This window comes from Lissotriton helveticus, chromosome 2_1 (genome assembly GCF_964261635.1).
Source record: "Lissotriton helveticus chromosome 2_1, aLisHel1.1, whole genome shotgun sequence".
Lineage (NCBI taxonomy): Eukaryota > Metazoa > Chordata > Amphibia > Caudata > Salamandridae > Lissotriton > Lissotriton helveticus.
Genome location: NC_136059.1, coordinates 1,675,538,874 through 1,675,552,653, shown reverse-complemented (window position 1 = coordinate 1,675,552,653; position 13,780 = coordinate 1,675,538,874).

Here is a 13,780-nt window from a genome sequence, read left to right as displayed (position 1 = left end):
GACATGGGGGCCTGTTGGAAGTTGTAGTGCTGGTCTCTCACACACCCCACACACCTCTCGCACTCCCCCCCACCCACCGCCATCCCTCCCTGTGGACATGGGGGCCTGTTGGGAGTCGTAGTGCTGGTCTCTCACACCCCCCACCCACTTCCATCCCTCCCTGTGTACATGGGGGCCTGTTGGGAGTTGTAGTGCTGGTCTCTCACACACCCCACATACCTCTTGCACTCCCCCCACCAACCGCCATCCCTCCCTGTGGACATGGGGGCCTGTTGGGAGTCGTAGTGCTGGTCTCTCACACCCCCCACCCACCGCCATCCCTCCCTGTGGACATGGGGGCCTGTTGGGAGTTGTAGTGCTGGTCTGTCACACCCCCCACCCACCGCCATCCCTCCCTGTGGACATGGGGGCCTGTTGGGAGTTGTAGTGCTGGTCTCTCACACACCCCACCCACCGCCACCCTCCCTGTTGATATGGGGGCCTGTTGGGAGTTGTAGTGCTGGTCTCTCACACACCCCACCCACCGCCACCCTCCCTGTGGACATGGGGGCCTGTTGGGAGTTGTAGTGCTGGTCTCTCACCCCCCCCACCCACCGCCATCCCTCCCTGTGGACATGGGGGCCTGTTGGGAGTTGTAGTGCTGGTCTCTCACACACCCCACCCACCGCGACCCTCCCTGTGGACATGGGCGCCTGTTGGGAGTTGTAGTGCTGGTCTCTCATACCCCCCACCCACCGCCATCCCTCCCTGTGGACATGGGGGCCTGTTGGGAGTTGTAGTGCTGGTCTGTCACACCCTCCACCCACCGCCATCCCTCCTTGTGGACATGGGGGCCTGTTGGGTGTTGTAGTGCTGGTCTGTCACACTCCCCACCCACCGCCATCCCTCCCTGTGGACATGGGGGCCTGTTGGGAGTTGCAGTGCTGGTCTGTCACACCCCCCTCCCCCCACCGTCATACCTCCCTGTGAACATGGGGGCCTGTTGGGAGTTGTAGTGCTGGTCTCTCACACACCCCACCCACTGCCACCCTCCCTGTGGACATGGGGGCCTGTTGGGAGTTGTAGTGCTGGTCTCTCACACCCCCCACCCACCGCCATCCCTCCCTGTGGACATGGGGGCCTGTTGGGAGTTGTAGTGCTGGTCTCTCACACACCCCACACACCTCTCGCACTCCCCCCCACCCACCGCCATCCCTCCCTGTGGACATGAGGACCTGTTGGGAGTCGTAGTGCTGGTCTCTCACACCCCCCACCCACCGCCATCCCTCCCTGTGGACATGGGGGCCTGTTGGGAGTTGTAGTGCTGGTCTCTCACACACCCCACAAACCTCTCGCACTCCCCACCCACCCACCACCATCCCTCCCTGTGAACATGGGGGCATGTTGGGAGTCGTAGTGCTGATCTCTCACCCCCCCACCCACCGCCATCCATCCCTGTGGACATGGGGGCCTGTTGGGAGTTGTGGTACTGGCTGCTTTGACAACATGCAAGGCTGGGAAGGTAGGATGTAACATTTGTGTTTGGTCATGGTGGGTGCATTTGTGGCCAGGACTTCACATTTGGGTGACTGTGTGGTCCACATGCATGGATTGGGGCCAGGGAGATGTGTGTTGGTAGTTGTGCATGGCAGACCATGGCAGTGTAATCGTGGTCATTTGTTTGTACTTACCAGCCTCTTCTCCCTCCTCGATTCCTTCCAGGCTCTCAGGGTGCAGTATGCCCAGCACCTTCTCCTCCCATTCAGCAAATGATAAGGGCTCCGGGGGAGTGCCGCCGCCAGTGTGGTGTGCCCGCAGGTGGTTCTTCGCCCTGATGCCTTTCACCCTTGCCTTGAGGTCGTGCCACCGCCTCTGGATGTCGTGTTTGGTGCGTGGCACGGTCCCTGACGCATTCACTCTGGTCACTATCCTGTCCCAAATGCGGTTTTTGGTTGCCAAGGTTGTCTGCTGGACTAGGTTGCCGAAGAGCTGTGGTTCGACACGGATGATTTCATCCACCATGACCTTCAACTCAGTGTCAGTGAATTTTGGATTTTTCTTTGGTGCCATGGGGTGGGATGTGCAAGGTGTTGGTGTGGTGGGGTGGGATGTGCAGGTGTGTGGTGTGTAGGGATGGTGTTGTGTTGGTTTGTGTGGTGTGTGTGTTTGTGAGCAGGTTGTATGTGTGTTTGTGTGTGTCTGCTGTCCGTGGTAATGTGGCTCTTGCTTGCAGCTATGCTGTGATGCAAAGGACTGTGGTAGTGGGAGGGATTTATTTTATACTCTGTGTGGTGGTGGTGTCCCAATGGTTGTTGGCAATCAGGTGTTCTGTGGGTTTAATGTATTTTCTATTTACTTCCGTCTGCCATTTTGTAATCAGTTTGACGGCAGGGATGGTGTTTGTGTGGTCCTTCCGCAGTCATGGTCCATTTTTGGAGGTATTGTTTCCGCGGCGGTGGAGGACGGCGGTGAGTTCCGTTGGAATGGCGGCATTATCCTAATCGCGCGGACGGACCCTCCGCAGGTGTAGCGGTGGTTGGGCCTGTTCCCGCGGTCATGTCCGTCCGCAGCAGTGGGTGTTCTTTTGGTTCCATCTGCCGCGGACGGTGTTAGATGTGTTCCATCCGCCGCGGACGGTGTTTGATGCGATCCGTCCGCCGCGGTCAGTTTTTTGACATGAATATCCTAATCGTAACCGCGGATTCTCCGCGGTGCGGGCGGGAGTGATTTTGCCGCGTCCATGGCGTATGGTACCCGTTTCCGCTCGCCATCCTAATGAGCCCCTTAGTGCCAACAAATTTGAATGTCAGCATCGTGGGCCTGGGAAAATCTTATTAACTTACGAATTAAAGGACAAAATCGGAAAGGACTGCTAAGAGACAATAGAGACTTTATTTTTTTAATTATAACGATGACTTTGCGGAAATATGAACAATAAGGTGATGAGGTTATGCTTATCCACCCCTCGACTTGGCCAATCAGAACAGACAAAGACCCCAAAAGTTACATCTTTTAGATAGATAAGTTAGGGAAAAAGTGTATAAAAGAGGACGTTTGGAAGTAAGAAAAAAGCTTGCTTTTCGATTTTAATTTTACACCCTGACATGCTGCCGGATTGCTGAATCTTTTCTATGGCGTAAGGACTTTGAAATTTTTCTGAACTTTAACTTTTGAATGGGTGCGGAGTCCTTATGGGAGGTGAACATCAAGAGAGAATAGAGATGTGTTTTTTTGGGAACTATTCTGTCCTTATGCTGGTGTCCGTGTCCTGAAATCTTGGTAATATACATTTTCTACTTATTTTTCTAAACTGTTATGCTAATCAATAATGTTTGAATTTAACTTCTTTTCCTCTCTAGGTTATTGATGTTTAAATGACTATAAAATTAGAGTGAATAAAAGAAAGGTCATGCTAGGAGATTTAATCTCTAAATAAAAATTAAATAAATGGAGAATTAAGCTGGTCTTGTTGTCCATTAGTTAACCTTTACTAGCAGATCCATTGACAAATAATGGTGGTGTGTTTAAATGTTTTCTTGATAATAAAAACCACGGTAATATCGATAAACTGCAGATGTATATAATGTAAAAATATAGTATTAATTTAGATACTACGCTATAATCCAGCAGCTCTCCTTTGGAATTCACCTAATCCTTAGAGCAGGGTAAATGTGGGTATAAATGACTCGCAGTGTTATGGGCCCCACTGATGAGTAATGTGTGAATAGTTTTCTAGGGATAAGGTGATGGTTTACAGAGAATGTCTGGAGCTGCGCTACATCAGCTGTAATGTGTAACTCCTGTGTGATTGCCATTTTCCAGTGCCAATTGCAAATGGGTGTTTAGTGCATTGCAAATGATGTGAACTGTTGCTTGTATTATGTACTTTGCATACCATAACTATCCAATTTCAGTGGTTTTGCACGTTTGAGCCAGAACCATTACTCAGTTGTTAACTGTGGTTTTTCATGATTGTCTATGTTTTTTAATATTATAATTTATTTCCAACCCTGCTGTGTACAGCTTTTGGATATGCGAAGTAAGAATGGGGACTTGAGGGGGCAGCCGACCACAAGGAGGTCTGCCCCCCCCAGGGTTTTTGGGGAGGTGGTACATCCCGAGGAACTGCACAAGGTGTTTGAGCTCTTTTTGGGCTACATACGTAACCTAACATATATATAGTGCTGCCATTTTGGGTACTAGCCACCATTTTATCGTAGTAGCAAGGTGGCTGGTACCCAGGCAGGATCTTTTTGTCAAATCAGGCGGAAGCATAGTTTGGTATTTGTGTGGGGCGGTTGTGGTGAGTTTTAGGTAGAGTACCTTATGGCTGCAGAGGTATGAGATTGCAGGGTGGTCCAGACCATTAAGCTGCTTGCGGAGGCTGGCAGGCTTGATCTGCTGCATGATGAAGGTCAGCTCGGTGGGGGCGGCCCTCTATGAAGGCCGCCCGTGGGGTAGCGCAGTGGTGTTGGCCTGCGTGTCCGATCACAGGACCAAAAAAAGCAGAATTTTGCAAGTAAGCAGACTGGGCTGCTCTCATACCAGGAGGTTGTCCCGAGTAGGGGATCAGGTGCAGCTGGCCCCAGAGTTCGGGGGCAGGTGTCCGCAGGCAAGACAACTCCCCAGCACAGGGGCTGCATTGATCCGGCCGAAGGGCGCATCCATGACAAGGCTTCCCAGAGCAGGTTTGAGGCCTTGCAGGATTTGATATCCTCGGCACAGCATGAGACCTCCCTTAGTGAGCTGCAGGCCTTGTGAGTATAGAAAGGGGGGGAAACAATTACATAGGGAATTGAGCTCCAAGGAGGGCTCGAAGGAGGAAGAGTTGGAATTGTCCAAGCGGCCGAGGGTGCCTGTGACAACTGAAAACTGGACGGCTACATTTCTCACTAATGTGTGTATCTACTGCGAACAGTACCCTGCGAGGTCAGTAATGCTCTATAAATACATAGACGTGATTAGGAAGTCACAGTTAAACTATGGGGGCTATGCGTGGGCACAGTATAATGAGGAATTCCAGGCCAGGTTAGCAGTGGACCAGAAGGCTCAGTGGGGAATGCTGACAAGGACTTGTGGCAACACACCATGGGCCCAGCGAAATTCTGCAAAAACATTTTTTCAGCCAGCGGGTTGCTGATAGTGTACAAGCCCTTTCACGGGCACCCCACCTAGGGAGAGGTGGAGGGGATCAACAAAAACTAGGATAACCGGCGGCCTGGATTACAACAAAGGCCTATTCAGAAGGGAACTGCGCAAGTTCCGTCATGAGTGCTCGAAGTGCTAGGGCAGGCATCCATAGGTTTCTTGCTTCAGCACGGGCAGGGCCAGTTCTTCTACCTGGTATGTACAGCAGCAGGGGACACCGGGGGGACAGCGAGGGGTAAATCAAGGGCAGCACTACAGCCAGGCTGGTTAATTTATGTTAGGCAGGAGGAAGGGCTTGAAGACCCATTAACTTGGACAGATTTGCTTTTTGGCTCTCCCATTATGATTAGACTGACAACGCTAGGTTACTGTTGGAGGGCTTTTCTGTCAGGTTTAGGCTGGGTGATGATGGCATGAGGGTGCATCACTAGGCAGCTAATTTGAAATTTGTGAAGGAGCATGCGCAGGTGGTGAGGTAGAAACAGCGCAAAGAGACACAGGAGGGTGGGATGACGGGTCCTTTCGATGACTGGCCAATGGAGCATCTCATTGTGTCCCTTGTTTGAGTGGTACCTAAGAAGGAACCGGGGCAGTATCGGATGAAACAGCACCTCTCATGGCCAGAGGGTCAGTCTTTGAATGACTTTCTCCTATTAGAACAAGTAGCAGTGACATATTCATCTGTAGATGTGGCCTTAGCTTTGGTGGAGGAGGTTGGACAGGGGCGCACTGATGGCTAGGAGCAACATTAAGACTGCCTTCCATTTGTTACCGGTACAACCTGCAGACTTTCAGTAGCTGGGCATCCAATTTGAGGCCCAGATCTCTGTACTGGGGAGAATGTATGACATTGTTCTGCGTTCTGTCCATCAACTGTTGTTTTTGCATTCGTCACCCCGAGTTAGACGGGTATGCTCAGACGTGAGTCCCGAACTCTCCACACCACTGGAGTCAAGCTATCCTGGCTGAAGACGGCTGATAGCCAGAAACCGGTCCTAGGATGCTGGATTCCGATCCAAGGAAGACATGGCTTAGCAGTTCGGGCTGGACTGTTCCCATGAGGCACAGGGTCAAGGCTGATTTACATATGGCCATGTCTGAATTGGGGTGGTGTGGTGAGCAAAAAAACGATGGATTTAGGCCCAGATCTCTGTACTGGGGTGAATGTATGACATTGTTCTGCGTTCTGTCCATCAACTGTTGTTTTTGCATCCAATTTGAGGGTCAGTGGTTTGTGGACAAGGCACTCCCAATGGGATGTTCCATTTCATGTGCAGTGTTTGTGTGTTTTAGCACATTTCTGAAGTGTCTCTTCATCTGGCACACAGGACATGACCTTATGATGCCCTACCTAGATGACTTATTTTTTGCCATTGCCCCAGGTCTGGAGACTGCCAGCACTCACTGGATAGCTTTCAGAATCTCGTGACTGACTTAGATGTTCCCTTGGCTCGGAGAAAACAGTGGGGCTTAGTACGGTGCTGTCTTGTCTTGGTATTGAGATTGATTCCATATCTATGGAGACCCGGTTGCCTGATGACAAAATGTTTAACATGCTGACACTGCTGGATGCAATGCAGGGTAAACAAAAGGTGACGGTTAAGGAAGTACAGGTATTGCTGGGCCATCTGACCTTCGCCTGCAGAGTAGTGAGAGCAGGGAGGACTTTCTGTAGATGGCTAGGGTTGTCTCTCTTGGGTTTGCCCTTACCTCACCATCATAACAGGCTGTCAGCGGGTGTAAAGGAAGATTTGAGAATGTGGAGGGCCTTCCTATGGGCATTCAATGGAATTCCAATGGCGTCCTTAGCAGACATGGAGTGGGATGCACAAATATTTTCCGACACAGTGGGAGGTTGCGGCTTTCCTCTGTACTGGCAAGGGCAGTGGTGCGTCAAAGAATGCCCAAAAAAATGGAAAGAGGGTAAGCGTAGCATTGTTTCTTGGAATTCCCCCCTGATGGTAGCAGTGGTGCTCTGGGGGAGCAGCTGGCTCACAAGAGGGTACTCTTTCGAATTGCCAACATCTCAGTGGTACAAATAGTCAACAGTCCACCAGGGAGCCTCAGCTGTGGCAGCTGCTACATGTTTTTGTACTGTTCTGTTTGAAACTTGACATAACTTTCAGAACTCTGACACGACCTCGGCGTGGACAGTGACAGTGCCGATGCCTTGTGTCAATCACGGTGGGGGAGGTTCCATGGGCTGGCCACAGAGGCGGACCGGGTGAAGACACAAATGCAGCAGGAACTGTGGTCAGTAGGAGAGAGAGGATGCTACAATTGGTAGCTGAGTCTTTGGCCCTTTCTAAGAGGTGGGCATACCTGCAAGCCTTGGCGGAGTTTTTTGCATGGGCAAGGAGGAGATCTCTGGAATGGGATAGGGTGGTGGATGTGATAAAATTCATACTCTCACTCAGATTGAAGGGTCAGTCAAATGTGAAGATTTCAGGAAAATTGTCTGCCATTGACTTAACAGACACGCTCCTTTGGAGCAGAGGAAGAGAATTTTGGAAGGATGGGCAAGAGAAACATGGCCAGATATGCCGGCCTTTGGTTTTGGGGATTTTGGCTAAAGTAATTCGCCCACTTAGGGCTGTATGCTTAGGACCGAGGGAGACGGTGCTCTTTTCCACCATCATGTAAAGTGTGTTCTTTGGGGCTTTTTTGGGTATCAGAGCTACTATGGAGTTGGGGATTACTCTAAGAGGAAGTGTTCTTTGGGGAAGACACGATCCACATCTGGTTGTACAAGTCCAAGACCGACCGAAGGTAAAACAGTGTTACTGAAGTATTATCCATCGGCGGGCATTTGCCCTGTACGTTGGGGACAGGTCTTGCAGAGCGGGGCTGACATTGGGGGAAAGGTTTTCAGACACAAGGATGGCAAGTTGGTTACAGCTTTTGAGTTGCTGAAACTGAGCATCATGGCATATGGGGAGAAGGACCTCTGGCTGCTTTCGTAGATATGTCAGCGAGGAGGAAGTTGGAGACAAGTAGTGTACAGGTTGTCAATTTTATTTGTTTTTCAGGTTCTGTTCCTTGTCCGCAGGTGTCAGGGATGCAAATATGGAGTGTGGGCCATTCCTTTGTGAAATGGGTGGGGCGGCAGGCCAGGCAGCCATGGGTTGAATTTGGGATTCAGCAAAGATTTATACTTTATATCATGGATAGGAAGAGGGGGTATGCGGTGGAGGGACCTCATGTCGTGTCTCAATAAACGTCTAGTTGGCGGGAAATGTCCAGATGTGCTTCTTCATTTAGGGGAAAATTACATGGTGGTTCAGAAAGGCATGGCGCTTATCAAGATTATGAAAGAGGATCTAAAAGAGATTCACAAGCTTTGGGCAGGTTGTCACATTATGTGGACAGAATTTATTCCTGGGAGAGTATGGCGCAGTGCGGTGAAACCATCCACTATAGACAGGGCCAGAAAGAAATTAAAGAGATGCAGTTTTTTTGCAGGGACAGTGGGATTGGCAGGATAGGGCATTCTGATCTCCACTTTGAGGATGTTCAGTTCTTCAGGGGAACAGTGTAAATCTCTTGTTAATGCTCCAGGTAAATCTGGCCTTGGCCAAAGCATTGGGCATTGAGTGATGGGGACATTTCCTTTAAGGCATGGCGAAGGCTAGCGGTAGGGCGGCAGAGAAGAGAGGGAAGTGGTGGGGGGGAGATTATGCATGTCTCTCCAACAATGGGGGTTTCCTCCTTTCTTTGGGTGACCATTGACTAAGAAGTTGCCAGGATTTACAGAAGTTTATTGTTTGTCAGCGGCAGTTTGGACTGAAAGGGAATGGGTTGGAAGTTCATGCCTGGACAACATAGGAAGTTCAAAGTTCAATAAGTTTCATAGGAAAGTTGATGTAGGAAAAAGGAAAGGATTTTAGTATTAACTCTGTTTTATTAAGCAGCAAAGCAAACCATTGCAATGAGTACAACCACCCGCACCTATGGAAACACATCGCGGGCGAGGACGAATCCGTAGCGTGAACATTGCCAAGAAATGCCTCCATCAGGCGTGTTAACACAGCAAGCCGCCTACAACCCAACCGGGCCGGCCGCGTCTTAAAAGCTAATAGGCAGGTGCAGGTGGTATCAATCATGAAACAGGCGTAACAAAGGAAGAAATAACAAAGGAAAAACAAAACTCCCGCCCTCCGCCCACACCCCCACCCGCCTTTATCCTCGTCCACGGAGCAAAAATAAAAGCTAACAATTGTCTCCCCTCTAAGAGGGTCCTCAGGTCGCAACATCATTTGGGGTCTTGCGCTTGCACCTGCGCGGCTGCTTCTTAGGGTCTGGGAGCGGGGTGTCAGCAAGGCGTAGCAAGCGCAGGTAACGGGGGCAGCTCAGTTCTCGGAATTCTCTCGTTAGTAGGGTCAGGAACGGTCGCCATAGCTCTGCAAATTCCTCCCCCCTCCCAGCCTTAGCCAGTGACAATTTTTCCATCCCCAGAACCGCCCATAGCCGGTGCAACCATCCTATCTGTAAAGGGGGCTGAACGGCTCTCCAATGCGCTACTATGTTTTGCACAGCTGCCCCCAGAGCAATTGCGATAAGCCTCCCTCTCCTGGATTTTAGGGGGTACATCAAGGCTTTGGGAAGGCCCAGTAGGACATAAGCAGGGAACCTGGGCATCTGCGTATCCAGGTGTGCGTCTATCAGGTCCAAGATTGATGTCCAATAAGCCTGCAGGCGGTCACAGCTCCATAGCAGGTGCTCCAGTGTGCCAAGCCCCCCACATCCCCTCCAACAGCGGTCGCTAACTCGGGGGTCCCATTGATGTAGTCGTGCAGGAGTGTGGTACCAATAGGAGGCTACTTTGGTCATGGTTTCTGTGAGGCCCATGTGATAGGCAGAGTGTCTGGCCCTGTGGTAAACCCCTTCCCATTCCTTGCGTGTAAGCTGTCTCCCCAGGTCCCTCTCCCATCTGGCCCTCCCTGCGTTGTAGGTGTGGATGTTGGTGAGGAGTAAGTGTTGGTATAGATCAGAGATTAGTTTCTTATCTGAGGTGCGTGTTATCAGCCATTTCTCATAAGGAGTAAGGAAACGCTGTGCACCGGGCTTGACCGATGGTTGTAACACCCAGTGGCGGATCTGCAGGTAGGGCAAGCGATCCGTTTCCGGTATGCCGTAGTCCTCTTTCACTTTCTGAAAGGGAAGGATTCCATTAAGGTCAAACAGATGTCCCAGACTCCTGCATGGTGTAGTTCTCCATTTCGCGAACGCCCGGGAGTCCAGGCCGGGTGAGAAGTCAGGGTTGTCGAAGAGCGGCGTCATCGGGGAGGGAAAGGAGGTGAGGTCCCGCCGAACCGCTACCTTGTCCCACACCTCCAGGACGGTGCTCGTAATGAACGATGCGTAGAGGTTGGGGGTCCTATGGCAACGTGGCAAGAATGGGACCCCTTGAAGCGGATGACCTGCTACCGCTTGGTCCTGAAAGAGCCAGTGCTTGCTTGACTCCAGTTGGTGCCACTCCACCAACGTGTGCAGCTGGGTCACCTGAAAATATAAGGTAAGGTCGGGTACTCCTACTCCACCATGTGCAGGGGGAAGTATAGCGATCGCATGCTTAAACCGCGGGCGACGGCCATTCCAGATAAAGCGTGCCAGATCCGCCTGCGTCCTCTGAAGCCATCCCTTCGGTGGATGTAGTGGGAGGGTCTGAAACACATAGAGGATCTGTGGCAGCATCGTCATTTTGGCGGCCGCGACACGACGTAGCCATGACAACGTCAGATGTTTCCATCGTCTGAGAGTGTCGCGCAGGCAAGCGCTGAGTCTGGTATAGTTGGCTTCTACGGTAGCCTGCACTGTTGGGCCCAGCAGGACTCCCAGGTAGGGAATGGTGGACGTCGACCACTGCAGATCAAATTCAGCTTTGGCGTCTGCCAACACCCCAGGGGACAGCGACAAGCTCAGGGCCTCCGACTTCGCGACATTGATCTTGAAGCCCGACGCCAGCGCAAACGTATGGAGCTTTACAAAGAGCGCCCGGAGAGATTGCATCGGGTTGGTGAGGGAAAGTAAGATGTCGTCGGCATAGAGACTGAACGTGTGGGTGTCCCCCCTGAACGGGATGCCCGTGATGAGGTTATGGTGCCTAATGCGTTGTGCCAACGACTCCATATAGAGCGCAAACAGGAGGGGGGAGAGTGGGCACCCCTGTCTGGTTCCCCTGCCTATCCGAAAGCGTGGGGAGGTGTGGCCATTAACTCGGACCGCAGCGTTTGGGTGGCGGTAACAGTTAAATATGCGATTACGGAGGATTTCTCCTACCCCGAACCGCTGTAACACCAGATCCAGATAGGGCCAGTGCACCCTATCGAATGCCTTTTCCGCATCGATCGTGAGTAGCATGCAGTCCGGTCTTGTCCGCGACCCAGCCTCAATAAGGTGAAGGACCCGTCTGGTGTTGTCGCTGGTCTGCCGTTGCGGGATGAAGCCTGCTTGGTCGGGCTCCACCAGTTGCTGCATGTACGGCGCCAGCCTACTTGCGAGTATGCCGGTGTACAGTTTCAGGTCAACGTTGAGCAAGGAGATCGGTCGATAGGAGCTACAGCGGGTGGGATCTCGCCCAGGTTTGGGGATCACCGATATTGCCGCTGCTAGTAGATCTGGGGGTATGGCGCCGGGATGATCAAAGGTGTTAAAGAGATCCCTCAGAAGCGGAGCCACTTGTGGGCAGAAGGACTTATAAAAGGCCGCCGTGTAGCCATCCGGGCCTGGCGATTTCCCCAATTTAAGACGGGAGATCGCCGAGATCACCTCCTCTAGGCCGATGGGTCGGTCGAGGAACACCGCCTGTGCAGCATTCAGGGAGGGGAGGGCGACCCCATGAAGGTAGTCATGGCCGGACTGTGGGTCGAGATGGTCCGCCGAATAAAGTTCAGCGTAGTAGTCACCAAAGGCTGCGGCGATGGCCGCGTCCTCTGTGATGGGGGTGTCGTGGCGAGACTGGAGGGTTCGGATATGTTGATTCTGTCGCTGCTCCCGTAGCCTACACGCCAACAACTTCCCACAGCGATCCCCGCCTGTGTAGTATGCGTGCCTGAGGCGTATAGCGGCAAATTCGGCCACATCCTGGTCCAGCGCCGCTAACATCTTCCGTTCTGTGCACAACTGACGCCACGCCCTCGCCGCCCCAGTGCGTTGGTGCATCTGCTCCAGCTCCGCCACACGCTGTGTGAGTTCGGACCTCTTCTGTGCGCGCTCCCTGTTATTATCCATGGCTAGAGAGATAAATTCACCACGAAGGACCGCCTTAAGAGCTGCCCATTGTGTGGCTTTGGAAGTGTCATCGTTAGCGTTGTGAGCGAGGAACAGAGCGAGCGCCTCTTTAATCCGTCCTAGTGTGGTCGGAGTCTGCAGAAGACCATCGCGCAACCGCCAGTGCCGCTGCGGGCCGGGCGTGTTCGGAATAAGAAAGGACGCCACCTCTGGGGAATGGTCGGAGAGGGAGGCCAGGAGGATCTCTATATCTCATGCTTAAAGCACCAGCTGGGAGGAGCACAGGAGATAGTCTAGTCTCGCATATGTTTTGTGGGCCGCGGAATAATAAGTGTATGCCGTGGCCCGCGGGTGTGCGTGTCTCCACAGATCGGTGAGATCCAGATCCGAGAGGTGAGTGTGTCCTGCCGCCGATAGAGCCCCCACCTGTCCAGACCTGTGGGCAGAGCGGTCCGCCGTGTTGTGGAAAACCAGGTTAAGGTCGCCCCCGAGTTATAAGTGTGGGTGTTTGGATGCAGTGGCAGCCTCCAGGGCAGCGTGTAAAAAGTCCTCCTGACTCTCGTTGGGGGCATACATGGTACCCACTAACAACGTCTGGTCCGCCACTTGGAAGCGGTGGACCAGTAGCCTACCCCTAATCTCAGCCTCTTTCTGCAGGACCCGCCCCTGGAAGGATTTGGCCACCAAGATTGCCACCCCGGCCACCTTTCTAGACATGGACGAGAAGAACTGCCAAGGGAAAGCTCGGGACTTGAGTCTGTGTTGGTCTTTGGGCAACAAGTGTGTTTCCTGTAGGAGGCATATGTCTGCCTTCGAGTGCTCTAGGAGGGAGAGGACAGCCTTGCGCTTGACAGGATTATTGAGCCCTCGCACATTAAGCGTAAGAACGGTTAAAGGGCATGACATCTTAAAAGGTTAAGTGGGCGGCTACGCGCTGTCCCTGATCCGCTATGGGGAAGTAGCTCGTTGTGACCCTGGCATAGTGCTGTATGTGCGAAGCAACCGAGGACACCAAAAAGGAAAACTTAAAATTCCGTGGACAAGAAGAATCCCCCCCCTTCCGCCCGTCTCCCCTCCCCCCAACCCCCTTCGACCCCCAACCCAACCCCAACTAACAACCAAAAGAACAACCCCCAAAAAACAAAGTAGTCCTGGACCAGTCACAAGTTCGTGGAGGCCCATCGGTCAAGTCAGTAGTGGGCAACGTGGCCTTAGCAACCAATAACTTCCAGTGTCAGGTAGGGAATGTGGCGGTGTCAGCCCCGCGGCTCCCCAGCCCTTCCCCCCCCGTGTGGATGTAGTGCATTATGTCTACCTCCAATCTGCAACATGTCAATCATCACTCGACGTGTCTTTTACCACCTCCTGGATAGCTGCTGCTCGCTCATGGGCCACTGTCTCTGGGTCGGGTTTAAGGCCTTTC